Source organism: Camellia sinensis, chromosome 11, assembly GCF_055761805.1.
Source record: "Camellia sinensis isolate YWXY chromosome 11, ASM5576180v1, whole genome shotgun sequence".
Classification (NCBI taxonomy): domain Eukaryota; kingdom Viridiplantae; phylum Streptophyta; class Magnoliopsida; order Ericales; family Theaceae; genus Camellia; species Camellia sinensis.
In genome coordinates, this window is record NC_138971.1 from 83,746,034 (window position 1) to 83,762,964 (window position 16,931).

A 16,931-nucleotide genomic window follows, 5' to 3' on the forward strand; every position below is an offset into this window, starting at 1 on the left:
TATACAGAAATGCCTAATGCAACACATGCAAAAATGCAACTATAGCAAGCACGGCTATTCTAAACATGGCATATGAAATGTTACAGCTAACATGTATTCAATTTGGAATTGAAAATACAATGCCGTTAGTATGATACGCCGAGCCCGGTGCATGCAAAACAGATGAATGAATGCAAACATGCTATCATACTGTATGCTAATTGAAACATGCCCTAATCTAACCATCACAAGCTGGTAAATAAAAGGGAGAAAGACGTGGGGTTGGAAGACATACATCACACACACGCACACTTATTACAGTTATGCCCTCGCGCAGAGGGTCCGAATAAATAGTACAGTCCAAATAATACAGTCCAAATATAAACAAATTCCTAATTAATTTACAAATTAACTAAGAAAAATAATAAACTGGCATGCAAGCCAGGGACTGCCTTGACTCTTCTTCAGATGATGGATGATGCATGTCTGGGCTGCCTTGCGCGGAAATCCACTGGGATGCCCCAATTAGCCTCTGTTTTGCAATTATTCTTGGAAAGCGCGCCAAGCTCCGGAAGGTTGCTAATTCTTGATTTGCTGCAACAGAGAGCAGGAAAGGGGCAGAGCAATGTATTTTCACACATGTATGCGTGACTACTCTTCAGGGAGTGTAGTCCTCGATCCTCGTGCCACCAATCACGCATATCGATGCATGATGGCCGAGGAGCCGATTTGCATGACTCAATATGGAATGAATGCACATATGAACACAACAAAACCTAAACTCCATCATGGATAATCCGAAGTGTCGGTGACTGGGAATTGAGACACGTTCCGTCACTCGAAGTACGAAACGTCCCTCGTTTCCCGTGCTCGGGCTAACTCCTATCCCAAGCACAATGCAATATCCATGACATGCATGAATGCAACTAATATACAACCTAGCATGCACAATGCTATGGAATGGCGTACACGATGCACGAGGTAACATGGCATACACAATGCGCTAACATACAACCTAGCATTCGCAGTGCTATGAAATAAAATGGCATACACAATGCATAAATGGACTTACACTAACACAAGTGGACCCCAGCCACACTCGCATAAGAGGCCATGAGATGAAAATGAGACACTCGAGATGCGTGCACGCATGCACGCAAACCGAGGACCGTCCCTAAGGCACCAAATGCCACTCTAACAAGACATGGCAAGGCATGGAATATGGCATATTAACATGCAAATTTCAGCGCTAAAATATGACCCAAAACAGTCCCGAATCATGGAAACATGGCTCCGATGCATGAAATGAAACCGAAATACAAAACTAGGCCTATGCATTGGCCTATAGCTATACAAAACATGCACTATTTGAACATGGAATGTAAAGACAAAGTCAAGACAGCCCAAAAATAAGCACATTCACAGTTCTAAGCAAGGTCAAACAATAAACACAAATAGGGCAAAACTAGCATGCAAAAATGGCCCTAAATGTGAGATAAAGAAGCAAGTCACAGCTTCTGACCCCAAACAAGAGAGGTCCCTTCAACAAAGTTGAAGAGGGACCAAAAACATGGCATTTTTAATTTTATGATCAAACCCAAAACAGTGCACAAGTGTGCTCAAAATGCTATGCAAAATAAGGCCAAAAAGAGAGGTATAACACAAAGTATAAAAAGCATGCCTCAAACAGTGAAAGACCCTTAAGAAAACATAAAGAATGGGTCAAAATAAGGTCATTTTGAGTTCGGACCAGAGCCCAAAAACAGAAGCATAAGAGGCTAACAAATCATGCAAAAATGGAGCCAAAAGAGAGATATAAAGGCAAGTGGCAAATGAAAGCCTCAAACAGTGATAAGCCCTTCAACAATGTTGAATAAGGGCTCAAAATAAACAACTTTACAGTTTATGACAGAGCTCAAAACAGTCTACACGTAGGCCAAAAATACTATACAAGGAATAGGCACACAAGAGGGGTAATGAAGCAAGTGCAACAAGGAGGCCTCAAACAGTGAGATGCCCTTAAACAAACATGAAAAATAGCTCAAAATAAGCCTAGTTCCAGTTAGGGTCGGAGCCCAAAACAGCAAGCAAGTATGGCTAATGTATTGAACAAAATAAAGCACAAAAAAAGAAAATAGGGACTCACCCTTGAAGACTAGTCTTTCGCAGCCCCTTGGCTTGAGATGCAGCACTCCTAGGCTCTGAAGAACAACCTCCAGCTGCTGGAATGGAGGATGGAAGGGTGGGGGTATGGGTTGGTGAAGAAATGAGTGTAGGACTTGAGGGTTTGGAGCTTGGAAAGATAGAGGGAGATATACAAGGCAAGAGGCTCAAAGGTGATTTTTCTAACCCCCAAACACAGCTGGGAGCTATTGGTTTTATAAGCAAAAGAGGTGGAAAAGAGGGGGAAAAATGGGGGGGGGGGGAAATGGAGGGAAATGAATCAAGTTTCCCCCCAAAAGGGCCAAACCCTCGGACATGGGTGAAGTGTAAAACAAAATACATGGCTAGAATGCACTTGGGACAAGGATCATGGCCGGCTAGTTTAAATGGGCAAAAAATATCATCCACCAGAAAAATGTGGCCGGCCGGCTACTTTTTTTGACTTTTCTGGCCGGCCTGCTACATTTTCTGGCATTTCTGGCCGGCCTGCTACTTTGCAGGAAGAAACAAATGGGCTTCCGGGAAGAAATGTGTCCGGTGGGTGATTGGGAAGTACAATGGTGGCCATTCAAGTGTCCAAATTGAAGCCCCAAAAGTTAGCATTCCAATGGCGCAAACCTTGCATTACAATTCTTCCTGTGGAAAAAGTTATGCCCGTTTCCGTGAAGCCGCGCAGATTCGGTCCCAGCCGGAGTGATGCCCTACTTCAATCAACCATATCTCCCCTATTCGGAATTGGATTTAGGAGATTCTTGAGTGAAAAATGAGGCCCCGGGAGTACGCTTTCCAACGGTGGTGGCCTCATAGCTTGATTCCAAGTATGTGAATGAATAGGCCCGATTCGGCGAGGGCTGTTCAATTCTCTCTTAACGATTCATGCCCATTTTCTTCCCCAACTGGACTTCTTCCCTCTTCTCCTCTTTTCTTCAACTTCAAACCCCTAAGTAAGGTATTTTGAAAGATTTTTCAAAGATTTCATCTCTCCTTCATTCAATTCCACTTTGTCCTTGCTCGGTTTACCGAAAAGCGCAACTTTTAACAAAATACGAGCGTCAGAACATCGTAGGAACTTTATTTCAAAAACGTTTTTGAGAGAGAGGGTTTTAAGACTAAAATATTTTGATCAAGATTGTTTTGGTCCAGAACAGGAGTATGAAGTTGAGATTTGACTCTCTCTTTGCCAAAGAAATTGCACCTTTCCCCTGCACACCTTTCTCCACCCAATAAACCATCAATCACGTCCAAGTCTTAAAGGTAGTAAAAAATGGGGTGTCTACACCTACGCAATGTAATTGTGGATACATAACCGACACAACATGTACATGTTAGGTGAACGTGATGGCGCATATTCTAAGCGACAACGCAACACGCATGTTTCACGTAATGACATAGAGATGCCATATTCATCGTAAGCATGGTAAAGGCATGTTATTCATAATATTGAGATGCAACTTCAAAGCAAGACGAGGCATGCTCAATGCAAAAACGAGAAGATGTATAACAAGTGCACCTATTACAAACACGACAAAACGTTGTAATGCAACATATTCAAAGCAATTCTCGGGCAATTCTTAAATCTTGCGATATACAAAAGGATACAAAAAAAGGATACACCTCGTACGTATCGAGTGCCGTACAGGGAAGACACGATTCGAGGTCAACACGAAGGCCGGTTAAGCTTCAAAAGTGTACTTTCTTGCACTCTCTTGAGAGATAAAGGTACCAATCAACAAAACTGACCCAAATAAGGGCATTGGAAGCACATCGACCACAATAGGAGGCCATCGGCCATCCATCGGCCACAAAAGGATCCTATCGGCCAACAATTTAGCCGATCGGCTAACAATTTGGACGATCAGCCAAAAATGGCAATTTCGGGGCAGTTTTGACATTTTGCCTCGGGTCTTTAAATATAGGGTTCCAAACCATATATTCTCACTTCCTCTTAGTTGAAAAGTATTCCTCTCTCTCCCTAGGTGATTTTCCTCCCTTCGATCCGTGTTTTTCCTTTGTTTTCGAGCCTCCCGCAACTTCCGATTCGCGAAACCCTCGTTGTTCCAAACACTTTGAACCGATCAAAATGCGTTTTCGGTGCCTCATTCTCAATTTCCACTACTTGGGGTTTGTTTCCTCTGAGTTTACCTCGATCTTCGTGCCTTTCCCCATACTCCGACCTTTTCTCCCATTTTTTACCCTTTTGGGTTGACTTTTTGCATTTTCACCCATTTTCCATACCCTCGGCCATTTTTGCACCCTTCTCGAGATGGCGGACGACATTCCACGAGGTGGGACTCCCCCAAAGATGGACACAGACCCTGAGGTCGAGCTCTTGCCGCTGAGTGTTCGACCGTTCGACCCGGCGACATACTGGCCGACGGTTCACATACTGCCTCCCAATAGCATCCACCAGTTCAGGAGCTACTCACGAGGCGCACCATTGGAGCTCTTGCTACGCAAGCCAGAGTCGCATCTATCCTGCGGTGCTGCTGAGGTACACTCTCTCCCTCTTTTACTTTCTTCAATGTAGATTGTACGCTTCGGATAGCCAGTACTGTTCTGTAACTGATTAACCCAAACACACTGATACATGACATGCTTAGGTCACCGTAAGCACACCCACACCCAATATCTGTGTAAACTCGAACATATGCACACACACTGCATTTTCATCAATTCTGAGCGCATTCAAACACTGTATTTCTAACATTGCTTCGCAACCATTTGTCTTTGACACAGGGAGATTCCCATGTCTTCCAGGGGTATGGGAATACCATTGCCCAAGAATGGTACATGGAGTTGCCCGACGCGATTCGTCATATCGTTGATCAGGCCAGCTTCTGCACTTTCTGCATGGGACTCTCGTGCCTCACTGCTAGTAGGCCCCTTCTTGGTGCACTGGTGGAGAGGTGGTGGGACACCACCGATTCCTTCTACCTTTCTGCCACAGGGGAGATGACGATGATCCCCTTCGACTTCTCCATGCTCACAGGCATTGAAGTAAGGGGTGATCTGATTCCCTTCGACACTGATATGGATGAGTGAGACACTGCCCAGATGTTCTTGCTCGGCGCTCGGCCATCTCTCTCCCAGCCAGGGTTCGTGAGGTATTCTTGGTTCGAGGACCACTTCAGAGTACAGGCTCCTACAACCCGTGAGGAGGTGGAGCAGTATGCTCGAGGTTTCATCATGTTTTTGCTGAGCACCACCCTTTTCGCTGACCGGGTTAATACTGTTGCCCTTTATCTACTGAGCGCACTGGTGGACGTGACCAGGATTCGGCGCTACGACTGGGGTGGCGCAGGCTTGGCCACACTTTACGGGTATATGAGCTCATCCTCTCATCGCAGCGGACATTTGTTCGGAGGCTATTGGTGAGCCTGGGAGGTATATTTTCCCTTTTTGTCTTTTCAATTCTGTTTTAAATTATCTGTACACCACACACACTGCACACATGCAATCTGCTTTACACTGGCTGTACACTGCACACACTGCATAATACATTTCACACACTGCACAATACACTGCACATCATTCTCTGATTTCTGCTTTATCTGCATACTGCCTTACTAATAAGCATACTCATTCTTATCCTGTTTCACTCTGTAGTTATGGGTGTATGCCTACCTTCCGAGGCTTGCCTCAACGCCAGATGTGGAGATGCCCCCCACTGTCCCATACTCTCATCGGTACAATGTGAGGTGTAAGCGGAGACCACGGGAGTCTTTCTTGTTCTTCCGCAGATACTTTGATACCATTACCGCCGCAGAGGTATTTTAAACATTACAGTTTATTTAAGCTTGGCTTTACATTGTACTTTCAACAACAGCTAGTAAACTGTATATCTTGTCACTTGCAGATTACCTGGCAGCCTTGGGCCGTGTTGCCAGACACAGTGAGAGAGCAGTACGCAGGTGCTCGGGAGACTGCCCGGTTCAGGATTCTGCTAGAGGGTCTGGTCTGTCAGACATGGTATTTTGGAGAGCGCTTCTTGTGACAGACCCTGGGCTTGCCAGAGCATATAGTCCCCAGGCCACCTTCCACCCACACGAGGGCTACCGAGAGGTACACCCGGGAGGAGATGATGGACTACACGATCGGTTGGGACTTTGACTTCTTCAGAGACGAGGGCGACTACACTGAGTTCATCCAGACTTATCTCATGCGGCCTTTGACCAGTGCTCGCCGAGTCGAGAGAGAGAGGCCCGCAGCACCAGCGGCAGGAGTGGGAGGACCAAGGGTGACTTAGGCCCGTAGCAGGAGTGGGTCCCGGAGGGGACAGGGAGTCAGGTGGTCAAAGCTGCCCACCACCATGACATGCCGAGGAAAGGGTGGGGAGACTTATCAGATACCCATCGCTCCTCCGGCTGATCATGAGCTCGTCGAAGTTCGCGGCTCGACCCTGGTATATGCTGCTATACTTTTCATTCTGTACAGTCATTTCATTTCATTTGATATCCCGCAGAATACTAATGACTTCAACACTTTTGCAGGCTTCCATCAACTACACTAGTTAGTCTCTGGAGCTGACGGCCTCGGTGATGGGGATGCTGCAGAGGAGCATCGATCTGTTGACCATTTACGATATCCTGATAAATCCCTTCAACCTCAGTCCCAAAACTTCGCACATTCTATTCCGTACTGATTTGATACATCACGTTATCAATGCAGCACTTGATACGCTGCATTGACATACCACTCACGACACTGATACACTGTAACTCACATACTGCTCACAGCACTGATACACTGTACTCATAGCATTCATACACTGCTCGCAGCATTGCCTACGACATTCATGCACTGTACTCATACACTGCACTCGTCATTCATACACTACTCACAGCATTCACACACTGTACTCATACACTGTATTCGGTGTTCATACTCGACTTTGCATAGCATAACTGATGCATTTACCATTTGTCCGTTTCAGGCCCCATTTCAGATACCGACTGCAGGAGGGCCTCAATAAGACCTTCAGCGCCTGCCAGAGTAGCTGGGAGAGCTAGGCGGGGGATAACGATCCACAGCCGAGGCAGACACATGCGACCTCGTGCTGAGAGTAGTTCACAGGAGCCTTCTCCTGATGATGACGAGTCTGATCTAGAGGCGGAGTCGTCTCAGGATGAGGCTGGAGATGACTCAGACGGTGAAGCTGGTGGCGATGATCCTGGACCTTCATTCAGGAAGAGGACCAGGACAGACTCCCGCACTTGAGGCTACCTGCGCCGATCCAGACATTTGCTGCTTTTTCTTTTTTGCTTTATTTTTCTTTTTACTAGTAGTTTAAGCACATTGTACTGCCTCAGGCAGGTTTTGCTTTCTTCAAAACTATGTACTTTTGCAAAAGAGAATATGATGAAATGAAAGAGCTGTTTTTGTTGAAAAAGTGTTGCATTTGTACATTCTATGCATCGCATCGCATTACATAACAATGTAAATGAGATTGAACTTTGTTTTGAAAACTAAACGCTCGAATTGCATTAATCCGGTAGTGAGCCAACTGACAACAAAACAACTCGATAACCAAAACAAAGAACTTGACAAGCTAGCCAATTGTAAATACAACTCGATAAGCAAAACAAAGAATAATGAACACAAAATACAACTCGCTAAACAAAAGTACAACAACTCGATAAGCAAATTGAAGTAACACAAGCGCGACTTCGCAAAATCATCACCAGAAGGCATTGGAAGTGGAACCAGTCACAAGTTCTCAACATCTTCAACACATATACAGCTTAGAGAACAAGAGGAAAGGCCATCGGCCACAAGAAATGGCCATCGGCCAACATTACTAGCAGATCAGCCAAAAATGATGGTTGGCTGGTACTATTTTTGGTCAATCGGCCAAAAATGGCAAGCACCTCCAGAATGCTGACACCTGTCTTCCACTCAATACCTTATTTTCTATAAAAAAAAGCCTCAGCTTCATAGTTTTCTTCATTTCAGCTCAGTTTTGCACCAAATGGAAGCATTTCTTGTCCAAAATCTCACAAATTGGATTGCCAACTTGGAGGGCTCGGAAAAGCTAAATTTTCGGGGTTTCGACATAAATGCACTATTCACTTTGAGTCGCACCCCGCTGCATTTTCTGTTCCTCTATGACATGGCAAGGTTTTGGAATCCGGTAACACACGTCTTTAGCTTTGGCGGACAAGAGATGTGTCCCACTTTTGAGGATTTCCAAGCTTTAATGGAATCCGAGCGCAATGAAGAAATCTTGCCTCAGCTCCGGTTCGGCCATGCCCAAGCCTTAGGACGGATGTGCGGCCTTACTTTGCATGACGCTCGGTCATTGATTCACGACGGAGAGCTGGACATTCCGAGCTTGGTTCGTCAGTTTTCTGATGCCGGCGACTGCGGCGATCATCATTGGTAGGGTTATCGGCGACATGAGCTTTGCTTGAGCATGTTGTCTCATTTCTTGCTTGCCCCAGGCTCCGGAGGGTTTAGCACTCGTTTGATTGAGGTCGCCGAGGGCTTGAAAGAGGGCAAAAGTTACATCGCCATGATGCTAGCTGAAACATTGATGGGTTTAGACGCTTTTCATCGCCGGGAGACGACTAGATTTGCGGGGAGTCCACTACTACTGCAGGTAATGTTTCCCACCCCATCTCACATATATATTTCTCGCATCACTCGGCCCTCAAGCTCAGTTTTTCTCTCCAAACCCTCTTCTTAATTTTCTCTCAACGTACACCTCTCTATTCTTTAATCTCTTATTTTTCATCCCTCCCCAGATATGGTTGATGGATAAATTGAAGGTTGTGGACTCATGCCCAGCATATTCAGCTCACAGCTATTTCTTCCGACGACGTCTAGTCGATGCCCCAGATGAAGAATGGTGGTACAACTGGATGTGCAGTTTGTCCGCGGACCACATTGCTTGGCGCTGCCCTTGGCTTAATCTGCTGGCGATGAGCTACAGCATGACTCGCCAGCCCGGGATTCAGTTGATTGGCCTGACACACTGTGTCTTTTACTTCCTATCCTGATTCTGCCGCCAGTTTGGACATGATCAGATTTGCCCAGAAGAGGGGATTGAGTACCCTGCTGCATTTCTGGTCTGAGGCGCATAGTTAGCTCGGTATGCCACAGCATGGAGGACGAGAGAGCTTCTGGCCCCCGCTCCCACTTTCAGTTGCACCCTTTCTGATGAGTGCATAGCTTGGCTTGATGAGGAGGCGCAGATCAGGCCCACTTTGGCATCAGAGGCTTCCACAAGCTCGGCGAGGGGACGCAAGAACACCTGACTATGCCTCGGATTTATTTGCTTTTAATCAGAACCTCCAAGTTTTCTTTATGAATGTAATGAAAAGTAACTTCAATTTGTATTCAAGAGTAGGAGAACTCTGTATTGAAATCAATATAATTGAAGGTTGTGGGTATTGAAAATTTTTCGTTTGGTCCAAAAATGGTCTAAGTCGTAAAAAAAAAGATTAATTTGAGCAAAATCAACTTTTATTAAAACTTTTCAAAGCCATTTTTGATATGGATCACAACTGGACATGCCTGAGATCTATCACTGAGATGTACAACCCCAGATCCTAGCAACTGGAAAGTTTCCCCTAGTCTGAATAGCACTACATCTGGAGATCACAACCGAGCCCTTGAATGCAGAATAGACAAAGATGACCAAACATGATCACATGGACAAAGTTGATCGGGGAAGTGTTTATGGCTGGACTTCAGGATGAAGTTGCCTACGTATCCAAAAGATGGGAATCAAGCCTTACGTAGTTCGGCTCGGGTTCACTCGTGTATTAATTCTCTCCTTTTGGCTCTAACTTTTGCCAAGGCCGCCCTTTCTGGGTTTTCAACCTTGCGAGCTCAAGTTTTACTATTTCAAATTTTCTGTGCTCTAACTTTTTCCTAGGTCGCCCTTTCGGGTTTTCGGCCTACCGAGCCACGCAGGGAAAGTATTTCTTCAACTTGTCCATGTTGATTGGTTGGGAGAACTCTAGGCCATCTAGGTCCATCAGAACGATAGCTCCACCCGACCAGATTGACTTGATGATGTAAGGACCAGTCCAATTGGGTCTAAACTTGCCCCTAGGGTCGTGGATGGGAGCTCGGTTGTCTTTGAGCACTAAATCTCCTTCCTTCAAATTCCTGGACTTAACCTTCTTGTTAAAAGCCCTGGCAATTCGCCGTTGATAACCCTAAACATGATACAGTGCTTTCAGCCTTCTTTCATCAAAGAGCATGAGTTCTTCGAACCTGCTTTACTGCCAATCTGCCTCAGCTATCTGATACTCAGCCAGTACTAGTAATGACGGAACCTCAATTTCGATAGGCAGGACGACCTCTATCCCATAGACCAAGAAATACGGAGTTGCCCCAGTAGAAGTTCGAATTGAAGTTCGGTAGCTCACAGAGCAAACGGCAGCTTATCTGGCCAGTCCTAGTAGGTTTCCTCCATCTTTTGCAGAATACGCTTGATGTTCTTGTTGGTGGCCTCAACTGCTCCGTTGGTTTGCGGCCAATATGTAGACGACTTATGAAAAGCCACGTTGTACTTCTCCAACAAGTCAATCACCTCCTTCTTGAAGTGGGAACCATTATCTGAAATAATCTCGTTTGGGACCCCGTAGCGACAGATAATGTTGTTCCTGATGAACTTTGCAACGTGCGATGCCTTCAACACCGCATAAGACTAGGCCTCAACCCACTTTGTAAAATAGTCTATCGCAACCAGAATGAACTCATGCCCATTGGACCCCTTCGAAGTGACAGCCCCGATCACATCAATCCCCCAGACTGAAAATGGCCATGGCGAAGTCATGTTGTACAGCTTCGACGGCGGAATGTCCTCCATGGTGAACCAGTAGTAACCCTGTCTAAGGATCTTCTGGGCTAACATCACCCCGTTCATGTGCACTCCGCACTCTCCTCTATGGATGGCCTCCATCAGGCGCTTGGACTCTTCAGCCTCAACACACAACTTATGCATCCCGAGATGACCTCTCTTATATAGTTTTCCCCCGCAGACGATGAACTGAACAGCCATTCTTCGAATTGCCTTTTTATCTTTGGCATTTGCCCCAAATGGATACGCCTCTTTTTCCAAGAAGTTCCAGACATCGTAATACTAGGGGTTCTTATCTTGTACCTCATCTATGGTAGCAATCAGCTCGTAGGCCGGCGTAAATTTCTGTTCGATGATGATCGGACCCATCCGGATTTCGAAAGGGATGTCTATCATAGAAGATAGAGTTACTAATGAATCTGTGAACCTGTTGTTCTCTCTTAATAGATGAGCGAAATTCAGTTTCTCAAACCGAGGAATCAGCATGTCCGAGGTCTGGTGGTAGATTCTCATCTTTTCTTCTTTGACTTTCCAATCTCCTTTAGCTTAAGATACAACAAGGTTCGAGTCCCCGATGACGTCCAACCGTTTTGCCCCTAGTTCCAGAGCTGCTTCAAGTCCAGCAATACACGCCTCATATTCTGCCTCATTGTTCGAGACTTTGAACCGAAGTTTGAATGCTAGAGGTATACGGGAATTGTCGGGTGCTATCAGCAACACCCCTATCCCATACCCGTATTGGTTTGACGCTCCGTCAAAGTACATCATCCAAAACTCTTCTCTGATATGTAGAATGGCTTCGTCTGGGAACATGTACTCAACTACTTCATCCCCTTTAACTGGGTGATTGGCTAGGAACTCCGCTACTGCTCTCCATTTCACTGATTTGCGTGTCATATACTTCAGATCAAATTCAGAAAACAGAAGCAACCAATGGGCTAGCCTACCCGTAAGTGCTGGTTTCTCGAAGAGATATTTGATGGGATCTAATCTCGAAACCAGTATTACAGAGTGAGCTAACAGGTAGTGCCGCAGCTTCCTGGTAGCCCATACCAAGGCCAAACAAGCCTTCTCCAGCAGAGTGTAGCGGGTCTCATAATCCAGCATCTTCTTGCTCAGGTAGTGGATAGCTCTCTCCACCTTGTCTTCAGACTCCTGTGCAAGCATGCAATCCATTGTAGTTTCAGTCACTGAACGATACAGAGTCAACGGTTTCCCCGGCTTAGGCGGTGACAACACAGGTGGGTTTTGTAAATATTGCTTGATCTGTTCAAAAGCAACTTGGCATTGGCCATCCCATTGGAATTTCTTTCCTTTCTTCAGCAGACCAAAGAGTGGTTCACAAGTCACGGCTAATTTTGCAATAAACCGTCTTATGAATTACAATTTACCCAGAAAGCCTCGCACCTCCTTTTTAGTCCTCGATGGTGGCATTTCTAAGATGGCCTTGATTTTAGAAGGATCGACCTTGATACCTCTCTGTGTGATCAAGAACCTCAGCATTTTCCCTACTGTAACACCAAACGTACATTTCTGAGGATTCAGCCGCAACCGATACTCTCTGATCCATTGAAAGAATTTCTGCAAGGCGGTGTAGTGGCCCTCTCTTTCCTTGGACTTGACAATCATGTCGTCCACGTACACCTCAACCTCCTTATGGATCATATCATGTAAAATCGTGGTCACAGCCCGTTGATATGTAGCTCCAACATTCTTTAGCCCAAACGACATCACCCTATAACAATAGGTCCCCCACAGGGTGGTAAAAGTAGTCTTCTCCCAGTCTTTGGGTGCCATCAATATCTGATTGTAGCCAAAAAAAGCCATCCATGAATGAGAACAATGTGTGCCCAGTAGTAAAATCCACTAATTCGTCGATATGCGACAAAGGAAAGTCGTCCTTTGGACTGGCTTTGTTCAAATCCCTGAAATCCACACATACCCGAATTTTTCCGTCCTTCTTCGGCACCAAAACTAAATTGGCCAACCAAGTTGGGTATTCAGATACTAGCAGGAACCCTGCATCATTTTTCTTGGTGACCTCTTCTTTCATCTTGATAGCCCAGTCCGAGCGAATCCTTCTGAGCTTCTGCTTAACAGGTCAGGCCTCTAGGTCAAAAGGGATCCGGTGTTTTACAATCTCAGGATCGATTCCAGGCATGTCTTCGTAGGACCACGCGAAAACATCTTTGAAATCTTTTAATAAAATGACTAAGCGCTCGCACTCCTCCGAAGACAACGTGGACTCGATCTGGACCAGCCGCGGGTCCTTCTCAGTACTAACATTAATTTGGGTGATTTCATCACCCAGCGGTTTTACAAACCTCTCCTGCTCTTGATCAAGCAAATATTTCAAAATCGGAGGAATTTCTCCTCGTCGTTTTCATCGAAATTTTGAAAGTCATGATTAATACAATAAATCAAAGGCACAGAAAAGTACTCAAAAGCCATAGCCAATTCATTCTCATTAATCACTTCCAAGTCGCTTGATTCCTCTGTTATAACAGACCCAAAGGAAAAAGAAAAAAAATGACCTAGACAAGACTGTGGCATCCGGGTTGCCACCCCCAGGAATACCGAACTCAGACTTAAACGAGCTGGAACCTGATTCCGACTCTACAAACTCGGTGGAATCAGATTCCGGCTTACTACCTGACCCGGTGCTGCTCAATAAGAATCCCTCATCGTACTGCCAGACGAGGGAGGGTGCGATGGACGCATCCAAAATGTTTGAAAGTGGGCTCGCAGCCGTTTCATTCCCGATCATAGACACTGAGAGGTCATTCCCCAAGCACTCATGTACAATCGGAGGATCTGAAAGTAAACAAGCCAGTGCTACCCCCATTTCACTCTCGGTGCCCTCGGAATCCACTTCGTTACACTGCTCAACCTCAGCTAGTGGGTCTGCCTGCTCTTCGGCAACATCATCCCCGGACAACTGCAAGTTGAAAAAGATCTCAAATCCCGACAAGCGCCTTTTCTTTGCATTCAGCCATGGCTCTAGGAAGCCGCAGAATGGAAAGTCTTCCCCCTCCCGGACAAAGTGTCCGTTCAGGGTGCCTTGAGTAGGCCGATGCATCAACTCATAATGCTTCCCGGTCTGCTTGGCTCTGGCTCTTCCGGCCATCTCTTTGCCTTTCCTCACCCAGTCCTCTTTGGTAGGCAGATAACCTAAACCAAAGGTATGCGCGTTGTGCGGTACCTCGGCCGATCCGGTAATGCCCTTCCGGCCACTTTGTCCTAGTCCCATCCCAGGGATATGCTGGAGCTTGTTCATGAGGTACACTAACTATGCGCTGACATATAACCACTCATCAACAACCAAAATGGTCTGTACGACCCAGGCCTCGGCTAGGGTGAATCCTGACAGGGACACATCCTCTGTGCCATGCTCGATTTCCAAAACCGGTGTAGACACCTCTGGCGGCGGATGGATTGACGAATTCCCAAAAACTATAGCCACTTCCTTCCCATGGGGTTATTTCAACATCTGGTGCAGGGTGGAAGAGACCGCCTTTACCTGGTGCAGCCACGGCCGCCCTAGGAGTAGATTGAAGGTTGCGGGAACGTCTAAGACATGAAAGTCAATCTCGTGTTGTCCTAGATCAACCTGGGTCTGAATCTGCACAGTCTCCATCACCTCTCTGCTAGTGTTGTCGTAGGCCCTTATCACTTGGGCAGTTGGCACAAAGTCCACGGGCTTTAACCTGATTGCATATGCCGTTCTCGATGGGCACACATTGATAGCGGATCCTGTGTCGACAAGAACCACTGGTATCAATTTTTCTCTACACTCGACAGAGATGTAGAGAGGTTTGTTATGGTTTGCGCCCTCAGGCGGCAGTTCCTCGTCAAAAAAGGTCAACGTCGGGGAAGCTCCTCCCGAAAAAACCAATCCTACCAGCTGCTCAGGCGTGGTATCTGTTGAAAGTTTAGCCTTGTCCATTGCAGAAAGAATAGGTTGTCTATGTACTCTTGAGGCCATAAGCAGTGCCCAGATGGAGATGTCTGCATGTATCTTCTTAAGCTGTTTCAGCACAGCCTCCTTCTCGAGCAGCTTATCTTTCTGCTTCTCTGCCTCCTTGTCCTTTCCAGACCCCTCTGGTTGGTCTAAGTGCGGGGGCTTGAAATACCGCCTGCTCCTAGTCATGTGGTCTACCTCGCCAACATACCGGGTATCATCCGGTTGGCTTTGCCCCCAATCTTCATCTGTGTGGGCAAGACTGTCATCTTCCTACTACATGCCATCGGTAGCTGACAGACACCTGTCTGGCTCCGTTACAACTATTCCTGTGCCCACAGCACCTTTCATTCCTGTGCTCGCAGCATGTTTTGTTCTTGTGCACACAGCACCTTTTGCTCCCGCAGGGGCCTTGGCCTTTCTGGCCCTCTCAGAATCTTTGATCCCTTCCCGCTTAGACTGCTTCAGCGCAACTTGCTGTTCAACATCTCTTGTATTCAAATTGCCTAGATCCCGAGCGAAATTCTTAACACAGGCGCTCTCCGGCGATGCACTCTGTTCTTCGGCCCTTCCGGCCACTGTTGATGTCCCCGTCCCTGACGGACCCTGTTCTAGCTGAGGTTGTTCAACATCTGGCTGGTCATCAAGCTACCCAGTAGACTCTGCTGCCCCATCCAAATCAAACCAGTTGACTGTCACGTCTCCCGGATCTTGTTCGTTGAAAAACTGAAGGTTAGCAATGTGCTCCTCCAGTTCTGCCAGGTCATCCAGCCCCTGATTAGGTCCATCCTCCCGTACTACACAAATCTCTACCCCCACTGGCAATTCCACATTCGGCCTAGCCTGGCCTGCTGATGTAATGTAACCGCTCGGGTTGTACATGAAGCTTGTGGACCTCTCAGGCTCTGAATCATCAATCTCATCTACCCCCACGGTCGACCCAATTCCATCTTCGATAACCACCACCACCATTTCAGGTTAGGTTTGGGAGATGTCCAACATGCACAAGTCAGTGCTGTCAGGAATGAACACCTCCGGCTTGGGTAGGTGGGAAGGGGTGATATATATGCTCGGGTCGTATGACTCAACCCCAATTTGGATTAGATTGATGCGTTTGGGAGGCGGAGCTTGGTTATGTGGTGGGAGAGGGTTGGGTGTGACATTCGGTTTCTCTAGAGGCACGATCACCCTATTGTCAATGAGATCCTGAATCTCATGATGCAATCAAAGCACTGGTCGGTGTCATGACCATGCTGTTGGTGAAAGGCGCAGTACTTTGCCGGGTTATGGGTTGGTGGGAGATTACTTGGTAAGGGCCGCGGCTCTAGGGGCTTCAGGTGCCCTTTCCTGGTCAAAACCCCCAAAGCTTTGGACAGAGACATATACAGCGGGGTAAAGGTTCTCTGGCCTCGGGGTGCGAATTTGGTTGTTTGCGAGCCACTTCCGAACGCACCGGTGAATGGTGTAGCTGCAAGGGTTTTGGGAGGGGTGGTGGTGACCATTCCCACATCTGAAGATCTGGCAGCTGTAGCACTGCTTGTGCCTGCATTCGTACTGCGGTTGAATGCCCTCTTGGACTGCTCTCTCTCATGATCAATGACCCCCTGTTTCATAGTGTCCTCAATCTGCACCCCTATCTCATGTAGATTTGCAAAGGTGGGGAGGGGGAGAACGATCATCTTCTGTATGAACTTGAGCTGGAGGTTGCGCACAACCGCCCGAATCTGATCTTTGTCAACAGGCCTGATGGTCATCATCGAGGCCTTGGCCCTCCACCGAGTCACAAAATCGGAGAAACTCTCCTTCGGCTCTTGCCTAGTTGTCTCGAGATCACGAGTTGTGACCTCGATCTGTGTATTATAGGAGTATTGAGCTATGAAGGCCTCAGCCATCTCCTCCCAACTTCTCTTAACGAAATCCTCCAGTTTTGCATACCAAATGGCCGCTACACCCGACAGGGTCCGGCCAAACAGAGAAAGCTTCTGCAATCTGGAGAGGCCCATCGGCTTTAGTACG